Source organism: Cervus canadensis, chromosome 31 (assembly GCF_019320065.1).
Source record: "Cervus canadensis isolate Bull #8, Minnesota chromosome 31, ASM1932006v1, whole genome shotgun sequence".
In the NCBI taxonomy this organism is placed as follows: Eukaryota; Metazoa; Chordata; class Mammalia; order Artiodactyla; family Cervidae; genus Cervus; species Cervus canadensis.
The window spans coordinates 40113469-40125530 of NC_057416.1; the positions used below are offsets into that span (position 1 = coordinate 40113469).

The 12062-nt window shown below is 42.7% G+C and overlaps 1 long non-coding RNA gene across 1 annotated transcript in view; it reads right to left on the reverse strand.

Annotated features, from left to right (window-relative positions):
• Nucleotides 1-398: 398 nt before the first annotated feature.
• Nucleotides 399-12062, reverse strand: part of LOC122432591 — an 85558-nt gene continuing 73894 nt past the window's right edge. The window contains exons 2-3 of the long non-coding RNA XR_006266887.1: nucleotides 830-5827; nucleotides 399-779 (exon numbers count right to left, since the gene is read on the reverse strand). This is a non-coding gene — a long non-coding RNA (uncharacterized LOC122432591). The remainder of the gene's footprint in view (nucleotides 780-829; nucleotides 5828-12062) is intronic.

The following is a 12062-nucleotide window of genomic DNA, read 5'->3' on the forward strand; positions in this document are numbered from 1 at the left end:
TCAGAACTCTCCACCATGACCCAGCCATCGTGGGTGACCCTACATGGCATGGCTCTTAGTTTCATCAGGTTACACAAGGCTGTGATCCATGTGATCGTTTTGGTTAGTTTTCTGTGACTGTGGTTTTTATTCTGTCTACCCTCTGATGGATGAGGCTAAGAAGCTCATGCAAGCTTCCTGAAGGGAGGCACTGGCTGTGGGTAAAACTGGGTTTTTGCTCTGGTGGGCAGGGAAGAAATCAACCCTGAATATTCATTGGAAGGACTGACGCTGAAGCTGAAACTCCAATACTTTGGCCACCTGATGTGAAAGGCTGATTCACTGGAAAAGACCCTGATGCTGGGAAAGACTGAGGGTGGGGGAGAAGCGGGGACAGAGGATGAGATGGTTGGTTGGATGGCATCACTGACTGGATGGACATGAGTTTGAGCAAGCTCTGGGAGACAGTGAAGGACACAGAAGCCTGGCGTGCTGCAGTCCATGGGGTTGCAAAGAGTCGGACACAACAGAGTGACCGAAGAGCAGCAACTGGATACGTGGGTTTGACCCCTGGACCGGCAGGACCTCCTGGAGAGGAAATGGCAGCCACTCCATTATTCTGCCTGGGATACCCCATGGACAGAGGGGCCGGATGGGCTGCAGTGCCTGGGCTGGAAAAGAGCTGGGCGCGCCTGAGCGCACATGCACACTGCCACAGTGGTTATCCTAGCCTTTAAGTCTAAATGTGTAGTTTAGGTACTTTATGTGGTAAACTGGCACCTGTGAGCCAGTCTGTGAACCTATCTGCTTTTTATTATCCTTTGGAAAAGTGCATTCTAAGTTTCTGAACCTATCTGCTTTTTATTATCCTTTGGAAAAGTGCATTCTAAGTTTCTGTTACGTATTTTGAAGAAATTTGGGGATGTAACTTGCTTTAAGTTAGGGGGCTGGCTATATCTGAAAATATACTTTCCTCTGGATCCTTATATGGCTTTTTCTTATTTCTTCAAGTGTGATGTTACATTCTCACGCTACAGAACTTTTAAACTAGATTATTCTATATTATTATACCAAAATGATTTACTCAAAGGCACATGAACAGGCAAGCAGCCCATGTCCCTATCAATAAAATACAATATTTCTAATGAAAAAGATTTTGGTTTCATGTCACAGAAGACTATGAATAAAAGCACAGAACATGTTCAGAATGATGTCTTATGCTACAGGAGGGAGGGACATTTCTACACTAGAAAACTACATTTGGGCATTTGTTATTATTTTTCATCCAAACCAACACAATTTAAAATTCTGTCTTAGATAACTAGTTAAGGTTGCTGCTACCTTGATAATGAAAGATAATTTTAATGGCTTCTGAACTGCTTTAAAGGAAGTATTTAATTAATCCTTTTCATGATGCCTGTATTAAATCGTCCTTTGAGTTGAACTGCAACTATTCTCATGTATTCTGTCCCTGTTTGCAAGCAGTCACTTTAGGTTCACGCTGTCATCAGAGGCTTTGGTATAAAGAAGTCCCTTCATTTCTGATTACGGCACTCCCAGAGACGACCTCTCCCTGGCCGCCCTGAGCCGCTTCATCCTCTGATGCCAGGGCTCGGCGTGCCCTCAGAGCACTTCTGTCAGCCTGGGCGGTGATCCCCGAGCTGAGATCCCCGTGCAGCGGCTGTTTGGACGGCCTTCTGCCATCCATCTCCAGTCGAGCTACACGGCATTCCAGAGAGCTTCAAGGACGGTGAGCTGGCTGGACTCCAGGGCCGGCTCTGGAATCCTGCCCTGCCACTTAACGCGACGGGCATCTCACTGCGGACACGGAGGAGACTGCTTAAGAAATCACACACGATCTTTAGCAGAGCCAAACCTCACTTTCACAGGCAGGGTTAAGTTTTGTTTTGATCAACTTCAGGGCAAATACTAACACTATTTCAGAAAACTGTATCATTCTTTAATGTCTAACAGCTTTTCCATTCAGCACTCCATTCTCTCATATTTTTGATTCCTGAGATACATTTACTGATCTGTTATTTGCGGTGATATCTGTACCCTCCAAACAAACAGAATTTAACTGGTTTGTGATTTAATCCACAAACTTTCATCAGCATATGTTGTTACTACACATCAAAATATAAAGATCTGACCTCATAAAAGTTTCTTTAAAAAATTATTCCCAACATTATAGGCCTTTTTTTATTGGCCAGCCTGCCAACTTTATATGCCAAGACTGGTTTCTGCCTGTCTTGACAGGAACAGGGACTTACAAATCATTGCTAATTAAGACCTGCTTACAGGAAACTGGCACAAACACCACAAACTACTAAAAAGAAAGAAATTGGGTCAATCAATATATAACTTCAATCTATACACGACAAGCCAGCTAAGACACCACCATGGTAGTTGGAGCGGCTGAGAAGTGCGGCTTGATTCTGGTAACTACTAAGCCAGACTTGTCCATTAGGGACAGCATCACAACCAACCAATGGGGAAGGGAACGGCTACCCACTCCAGTATCCTGGCCTGGAGAATCCCATGACCTGTACAGTCCACGGGGTCGCAAAGGGGCGGACAAGACTGACCCACTCACTCATTTCACTACAAATAACTGAATGAAAAAGTCTTGCCTTCTATTTAATGAAATCTGCAATACTTTTGTGAAAGTGTCCTTACCTAAAGCAAAATTAGCCAATTTTAATTTCATTACATCTTATCTGTACCTTGTTGAGACAGAATGCATTATTTTCTAGCACAAGCTATCAGCAAAGAAGAAAACCCAGGGCATGGACATCTATCTGCTGTAGCTGCTTGCCCTGAGTATTTGAGCCTCTGTCTTTAAGTGATTCCCACTTTTAGGTCAATTAACACTGTTGTGAATTGATTTGTTCAGTTTCTGAGTGGTGCCCATCAGTAACTTTCTAAGAGATGAGAACAGTCCTTTAAAGGATGCTGTAGCAGCCCTTTCATTAATCACTCATGGGATTTGGGTTAAAAATCACAAACTAAGATTGCTGCTTTAAGAAAAACAAAATTTGTTTCTTCAGAGATTAAATTCTTTTTTTTATAATTGGAGAAAAATTGCTTTACAGTAGTTTCTGCCGTATATCAACACGAATCAGTCATAATTACATATATATAGAGAGAGCTTAAATTCTTTAATAAACAGCAGATAATTTAAACCAACTTTTCCAAATAGTTTAGACTTTATATTAACGAGGTTTAGTATGTATTTTCATGATTATTACTGAAGTCACAAAACAGTTAAATTCTGCAGTAGAAGACATGGCTTCAGTGGGGAGCAGAACAATCTTAAAGGAAAAGATGGTTGTCTTCTGTGCCAAAGTGGGCAGGAGAGCCCCTCTCTTCCTTGACTTGCTGTGCGGGCGTCCACCTCATGGCCTGATGTAAGCCTTCCTTCACTGAGGGCGCTTTTAAACGAAGGGTCAGGATGATCCAGCTCTACTCCTGACTCTGTCAATTTACCTAGCACTTTCACTTTGGTGAACAAGCTCAAACACGTACCGAGAGTCTATTATGTGCCATTTAACCTTTCCGTATCCATATTTGTGAACTGAATTAAATGACCCCCTCCTCCAGACCTTTCCTGGTTGTAAACAAGAATGATTTTTTAAAGTATCTTGGCAGTTCTGATTAGATTTAAAGAAGTGTTATTCTGGTCAGCATGATTTTCAAAATTATAGAGCTACAGGAGAGCTCACTACTTTAAAAGTCACATAAATCTGTTACAATTATACTGAAAACACATAGTTGAACCCTATCAGGAATTTTATTACATTAAAATGTAACAGTGCATTAAAAGAGATTCTCCTGCTGCTTCAAGAACAGCCTCAACACTGTGTCTCTGAATGAGGCCTTTTTAGGGGGACTTACTGATAAAGCATGGAGGTCAAGAACAAGGAGGATAATCATTTGGTAATTTTTTTTGTAAATGAAAGTAATAAGACTCCTAATTCACTTTAAAAGCAAAATGGGGGAGTCTATTTAAGTGTATACATTTCCAGCACTGGGATCTATGAATGCAGGCATGGGAAAGAGAAGAAGGCATCGACCCAGCTTATTATATTTTCAGGGGCAAACAGAATTACATTCAGAAGACCAGTCAGAGGACATCACCAGTCTCGCATGACGAGATGCTAGAATGTGTGGTGGAGACGAAGTGGCCACCGTAACCCAGAGAAATCACCCGCACGGCCTTCCACTGTCAGAGGGCTCCCTGCAGATGGGGACACTAGGGCACATGATCCCAGCGTGCACGTGAGGGCAGTGTTCTGCCGGAGAGAAGGTGCTCCGAGTAACCGCTTAACCCGGCCCCAAAGGGGCATCATCATCAGTACCATCATTTCGTTTCTATTAGGATTACTGTCAGAATTGGAGAAACTAGGAAGGAAGTTACTTTGTGTGATGGAATATGACTTTTTAAACTGATTTTTTTCCCCACTTGTTGGCACAAAGTTAGTTCACTGAAATCACACAGAATTACTAACACATTTATCTCTCTGGGTCAGGGCTGAATGTTCGGGCTACTCCCCACTCTGAAACTACTGGACACTGTCTTTAATCATAACTATAGGGAAGACAGACAGAAATAAAAATGATTACTCAAAGACTGATTCTTTGAAAGCATGAGTCTATTTTTTAGGTAAATAATAAAATGTATTTGTCTAATTGGTATTATTAGACCAGATCTGTTCGGCCACTGCACTTATTTTCAGACTTATTTAAATGTATCATAAAATATTTAATATGAGACAGGCATACGTGAGTTTTCACATTTAAAAGAGCCACTGTCATACAGTTTCGATAGAGATATACCTTCTCGAAATACACTTATCAGTGCGCACTGGTCAGTATTTTACACGTGAATCAGGACGTGTGTGCAAGTGTGAGCAGCCGTGTCCTACTCTTGGAGCCCCATGGACTGCAGCCTGCTAGGCTCCTCTGTCCACGGGATTCTCAAGGCAGGAATCGTGGAGAGGGCTGCCATTTCCTTCTCCACGAGACCTTCCCAACACAGGATCAAACTTGCACCTCTTCTGTCTCTTGCACTGGCATGCGGATTTTTTACCCCTGTGCCTCCTGGGAAGCCCCCAAATTAGGACACAGGATTTCAAACCTGAGAAAAAGTATTTTCTTCTGTAGATACAAAGGGCTTATACCCTGAATTCTCTGGTCACTCAATTTTCAAAGATTCTGACGTGCTGTCAGATCCCATTATTTTGACATTTGGATCAGAAAATATAATTCTTATTATTAATGGCCCTGCTGTCTGACTTTCTGATCAGTTACAGCTTACCTAAGCACCCAGGGGGTCCCTGCTGTGTGGGGGTTATGAGAAGGTCATCTGTTCCATGCTAGCATCTACAAGGACTTTTTGGTCTAGCAGTAGAGGCAGGATTCAAATTGAAACAAAGTGTAAGATATGCATATGCAGCTGTCCCTAGAAGGGTGTTTAACTCTGAATAGATGTACACGCAGAATTCATTAAGCTCTGATGAGCTTGTGTTCACAGATGACCCTGCAGGGTACAGTTCAGAAACTCTAACAGAGGCTGAGATCACCCCACATAAGGCCCAAGGTATGCACTCTTCCATTCTTGGTATTTATTTAATTCTTTCAAAAGGCGAACTGGACTGGATTTTGATCATACCTCATATAAACCCTCTGCGTTCAATCTCTGCAAAATCCACTTTTCATGGTATCCGTGAAAAACGACCTTTGCACATTTCCTGTAGCCTTTAGTCACTGTGATCATGATTTCCTTCTTTATCCACAAGACACGATTTTCTCATGCTTGTCTTTCCTTGTCCTTATTTCACTGAAACTTAAATGAAACGACCTGTCAGAAAAAGAACTGTGACAAGGCCCTGGCAGTTTGAAAACAGTGTCACGTTAGTCTGTCATCAGCGGCTTGCGTCCCCTCTGCTTCACCAGCCCTGACGACCGTGTCTGTTCCTGCTGTGACTACCCTGTTCCAGCACTCAGCTCAAGTGGGTATGAAGCGCCTGGCCGTCCCCTGAAGACGGGCCGGGACAGAGCGCCGTCGTGGCCCAGGGTCCAGTCCTTGCTATTCCTTATGTGATGCCACCTGCGCCTCCAGTGAGCCCCGCAGACCTTTACAGCAGTGCGTCAAACGGCCCAAGAGGAACTGAGGGCTTTTCCCTGAAGTCACTACTAGGGTCACATTTAGGATTACTGCACAGTACCCCTCGCACTTCTTAAACGAAAAATCGATGGCTTTACATTTATGAACGGTAAAGAAGTAAAGGGGTTTGGGAAGTAAAAAAACACTTTGAAATTATCTAGCCTGCCTTCCTCTTTTTTTATAAAAAAAAATTAATCCATTCATTGAATTCCCACTTCTTGACTCTCTTTTATGCAACAGATCAAGTAAATATACACAAACGACCCAACGTTTCTCCTGAAATGAAAGCTAAACCATGTTACCACCCTGCTGAGAACTCCCCAGTGACTTCCCACCTCACAACGCTCACGGCTTCATGACGCCCTCGGGGTTCAGGGTGCCCCCTGCTCCGCTCTGACCTGCTCCCCCCGCCCCCCACTGCGCCCACATGGCCGCCTCTTCCAGCATGCCAGCATACCGCCTGCCTGAGACCGTCTCTCCCGGAGAAACTAAACCAACACAGCCTGATCTCTTAGCATCTTAAAGTCTCTGCTGAGATGTCAGCTTATCAGAGAGCTCTTCTCCCACCACCCTGTCAGAACAAAACCACACCCCACCAACCCCGTCACCCTTCACTGGCACCCAGGTCTGCCCCTCCCAGCTTGACTTTACTCCAGAGCATTCATTCCCTTCTGAATCCAGTATTATTCATTTGTTTCACTTGCTTCTTCCTCCACTAGAATGCAAACCCCAGGCCAGTCACGTTTTGTTTTGTTTTCCTTCTGTTTTGTCCATTACCAACCTAGACAGCATATTGAAAAGCAGAGAATCACTCTGCCAACAAAGGTCCATCTAGTCAAAGCTATGGTTTTTCAAGTAGTCACGTATGGATGTGAGAGTCGGACTATAAAGAAAGTTGAGCGCCGAAGAATTGATGCTTTTGAACTGTGGTGTTGGAGAAGACTCCTGAGAGTCCCTTGGACTGAAGGAGATCCAACCAGTCCATCCTAAAGGAAATCAGTCCTGAATATTCATTGGAAGGACTGATGCTGAAGCTGAAACTCCAATACTTTGGCCACCTGATGTGAAGAGTTGACTCATTGGAAAAGACACTGATGCCGGGAAAGACTGAAGGCAGGAGGAGAAGGGGATGGCAGAGGATGAGATGGCTGGATGGTATCACCGACTCAATGGACATGAGTTTGAGTAAACTCCAGGAGTTGGTGATGGACAGGGAGGCCTGGCGTGCTGCAGTCCATGGGGTTGCAAAGAGCTGGACACGACTGAGCGACTGAACTGAACTGAACTGATGTCTCCAGCACCTAGACGATCCCTGGCACATGTGAGGGAGTCACAAACATTTGTTTCGTGACCGAACGGCTGACTCGGTGGATGAGGCGCTCTCTACTGTGTTTCGTGCCAGTATTCCAGTTTCCAATGTCTGTGTGGTTGGGTATCCACACAGGCACCCCGACCTTAGTTGAGAGAATTAAAAAAAACTTCATGAAAACATTTAAAAACTAAACCTGGCTTATCTAAAAATAAAAGAAAATCAAGATGGGTATAGAAAAACAGAACAAATCATCAACCATCAGCATATAATTAACATACGCAGAACACTCCACACAACAAGAGCAGATTACATGCGCCCAAGTCCCCAAGACAGGCCACATCCTGGGTCATAAAACAAATTTCAAAAAGTTTAAAAGAACTGCAATCAGAGTATATTTTCACTATAATGGACTTAAACTAGAAATCAACAACACACAACAGGAAAATCCCCAAAACTTTAGATAACAACATTTCGTATAAAGTAACCCATGTGCCAAACTGGACGTCTCAAGGAGAATAAAGCACACAGAACTAAATGAAAATGAAAATATACCAGAGCAAAACGTGTGAGTGGGACGGGTGGGCTGCACAGACCTCCGGCGGCTACAGGGTGGGTGGAAGGGGACCACTGGCAGGCATGGCCTGAGCCCGTGATCATACGGAACAGCAGCAGCGATGCCACGGCGGGCACGCGCCCTGGGCACGACACGACGGGAAACGCACCTGAGCCCTGCGCTCTTCCCGCCCAGACCCCAAACCCCAAGCTAATCTGACAGCAGCCTCAGACAAGCCCAGCTCAGAGACAGTCAGCACAGTGTCTGAAGAGCATGCCTGCAAGCTGTCAAGGCCGTCCGAAGGAAGTCTGAGAGCCGTCGCTGAGCAGAGGAGCCTGAGGACACAGGATGGAAGGATGTGACAGGACATGCAGATGAGGTCCTGGGACCCAAAACTAAGAAAACACAAACAAAACACGGACCTGACTCAACAACGATGGATCAGCATTTGTTCACTGGCCGTGATAAATGATCATGCCCAAGTAAGATATGAAGTTTAAAATCTAACTCACAGGGCCCACACCCCCAAATCTTGGTGACCTAAAACTAGGCAAAGAATTCTCAGACTTGACACCAAAAGCATCATCCACTAAAGTACAACTTGATAAGCTACTCCTCATCAAAAGTTAAAACTTGTTCTGTGAAAGACCCTGTTAAAGGGATAGAAAGACCTGGAAAGAGTCCAAGGAATCCGTGTATCTTGTCTTATGGCTGTTGTTTGAATCTACAGTTACCTGGACCTAAAAAGTTTAATTTAAAAAACCAATATAACGAAAAGGAAAGGTACATACTTAAGGGACCATGAACTTTTTTCATAATGAGTCAATGTTAAGGATTAAATGAGAGTTTAAGAGAGCAACTGGCACAAAGTAATCCCCATTATTAAGTCCTGTCACTATCGTCTGAGGTTTGAAAAGAAACTAGAAGATAACCCTTTCCTTTAAACAAGCATCATTAAACAGGTTTTGAAAGAATTTTTTAATTGCATTGATTTTGTAAAAAAATCATTAAGATATTTAAGCTTGTGAATGATATCAAAGAAATCACTGAACTGTCTAAACATACCTGCCAAACATTTCCTTAAGATAACATGTTCTGCTTTGAAAATCACACCTTTATTACACAGTGGCCAACCAACCTATCAGTTATATGAATAAAGTACCTAAGTGTTACAGCATTGCAAAAGGATAACTAAAAATAATTAAGCGGTATAACAACATGGTCCTAACCTTTTTCAGTTAACAGTAAATCTTATGCATTCTTCTTGAGGAATAATAAATAAGTTCTTTAGACAAAAGGTGTAAACCTCAAATATGTTTTCTGTAGCCAGGACACTAATTTGGTTTGATCTTAGAAGTAACTATATAAACAAACATGGCTAAATCACTGTGACAGAGGAGTATTAAGTTTGACTCTAAAGTACTTATTCACAGACCAAATTTGTTTTAAACTGTTTATAAGTACTTCGGTTTGACAGTCCTTTCTGACTTCCAACTACGTAAGGAAGCAGGCTCCAGTCCGGGTAAGCTGGGACAGGCTGGCTTCCACGGCTTCCTCCCAGACCTGCTGCGTTAGAGTGGACGGGGTCGTGCCTGGGAGTCCAAACCTTTAACAGGATTTCTGGGTGTTTCCATGCAGAGTTAAGACTATGATCATCTGTTCTGTGGCAAGTTACCACTCAACGCAAAGCACGATGCTCTGTAATCATGTTTATTTTTCCCAAATAGGGGATGTCTCTGTTTTTCTGGAGTGGGAGAACTTGCAATTGCTGAAATACATTAAGACAGGTGAGTATAAATAACACCAGTATTACAGATAGTGAGAGCAGCAGAGATCTCCTGGAACACCCCTTGTTACCAATGGTCATTTAAGGCAAGGTTCTCCGAGAGTGGGCCAGGAGAGGTCTGAAGACATTAACAGCGAAGCCTTGATGGATGTCTTCCTGGCCAGCAGTAACACCAACTGTACCGCCCTCTGGCATCTATGCCAACAGAGGCAAGCTGTCTAAGCCACTGGTCCAATTAGTTGTTGTCGTCTAATTAGCTTGCATACCAAAGGAAACAGCAACATTGAGTAAATTCAACAATCTTTCATCAAAACCTAATATTTGAATTCCTTGTATCAACTCATTTAGAGCCATTTGGCAGAGAATCTGCCCTCTTGCCCGCCAACATAACAATTTTCAGCCTTCTATTTTGCCTTGTACTTTGGCAAAAATATAAACACTGCATTTGCCTTTAACTGTCAAATTCAAGGCAAACACACAGAGAAAATATACATGCAATTTCATCTCCCAAAACACCTGGTAAAAATGTATCCATTGTTCATCCAAAGCAAAATTTTTGATGCCCATTTTCAGAGGGGAACCATGTCCATATTTAGAAGCTTCATAAATATTTGTCTACTTGAATTTGACTTCCAGCTATAACCAGAATGCTCTATTATCTAGTAGGAAAGAATTCTTACGTCTGTATGTGGTGGTTTAGACGCCAAGACTCTCACGACCCCATGGACTGTAGCCTGGGCAGACTCCTCTGTCCATGAGATTTCCCAGACAAGAATGCTGGAGTGGGCTGCCATTTCCTTCACCACCTCCATCTATATATTCCTACCTTAATTTTCATACCATTAAACTCTAAAGTATATGTCAAAAATTATCCTTTTGTTACATTCTCAAGAGAAACCAACATCTAATATAGCAAACAAGATCCTGGGCAAGAGGGAAGGACCAAGAATGAACATCTTGGTTTAAACAGCACATGTGCAGAAAGACCACGGAGACCAGGAGATTCCAGTCATAACAAGCGGGAGTCTACTGTACAGACTTAAAGACTCGCAGAGTCGGGGAAGGTACTTGCACGGATTCTGTAATCTGATCTTCTGTTCCTCAGATCAGGAAACCTGCCTGTCAAGATTACTAGCATGTTTCATGCTTCATGCCTTTTTTTCTTTTTCACTGTACCAAATTATTCTGAAATGAGGCATTACTTTTCACATTAGGTCACAAAAAAAAAATACTTGATATCCTCAATATTTATACTATGACCACTGTTCAATGCTTACAATAATAAATAGCAAGATGAGTTAATTCTTATACACAATAATCACTGTTAAATAAGAAATCAGCATATTCCTATCATCCCACAACTAAGATGAAACAAATATGAAATGACATTTCATGACATCAAAGCCTGGAAAATGTCCTCTTCATAAGCTCCTGGACCACACTAACTCCTAACCTGCACACAGAAGTGTTATCTGAACCCTATCCTTCTTTTTCCAGACCTGTGTACGATTTCACTCATTTGTAAAATTTTGTCCAGCCACCCCAGGGTTGATGAGATGAAATAAAGCGAGAGTTCTGGCTTACTTCACCAGAGCACAGCCTGCTATTTTGGGCGATCATCTGTTTTTCATTCCAGCAGGACTGACTCCACCTGCAGCACCGTCCATAGCATGATGCCTGCCTGACGATTCCAGAGCACGTGGCTTGCCCAAGTACCCAGCATGTTTTTCTGGTGCATGTGGCCAAGGAGAGACAATCAGTGCTTTACTAAGCATGTGTGACTGCCGTGCCAACAGGAAGAAAAGACAAGGTGAAGTCATATACCTTCACTGTCTTAAAGAACAGATACAGCAATTCCAGAATAACAGTCTCATCTGTACTGGCTTACACAAGCATTTCTCGATTATAAGGTTAATAAGTTTCTTGTCAGTGAAATGATGTTAACAGTGATGGGAGGAAAAGAGGGGCAGCAGATTACTCCGTATTGCAGATTAAATTTTATATCATTAAAGCCTGCCGGAACATTCCTGAATGCAAAACTACACAACTTCAAACTTTCTCCAAGCTATCTGACATTAATTATAACCTTTCTCTTACTTCATAATCAGTATTTTTAGTAAGATTAAGTGATTTAGAAAAATCAAGGGATGGAAACAGCTCAAATGTTTCTCTTTTATCTGACTTAAAAACATAGAAATCCCAGCAGCTGCTTAAAAAGACAGTTTTAATCAAAGATGAGAACAGAAACAATGCTGGACTTGGC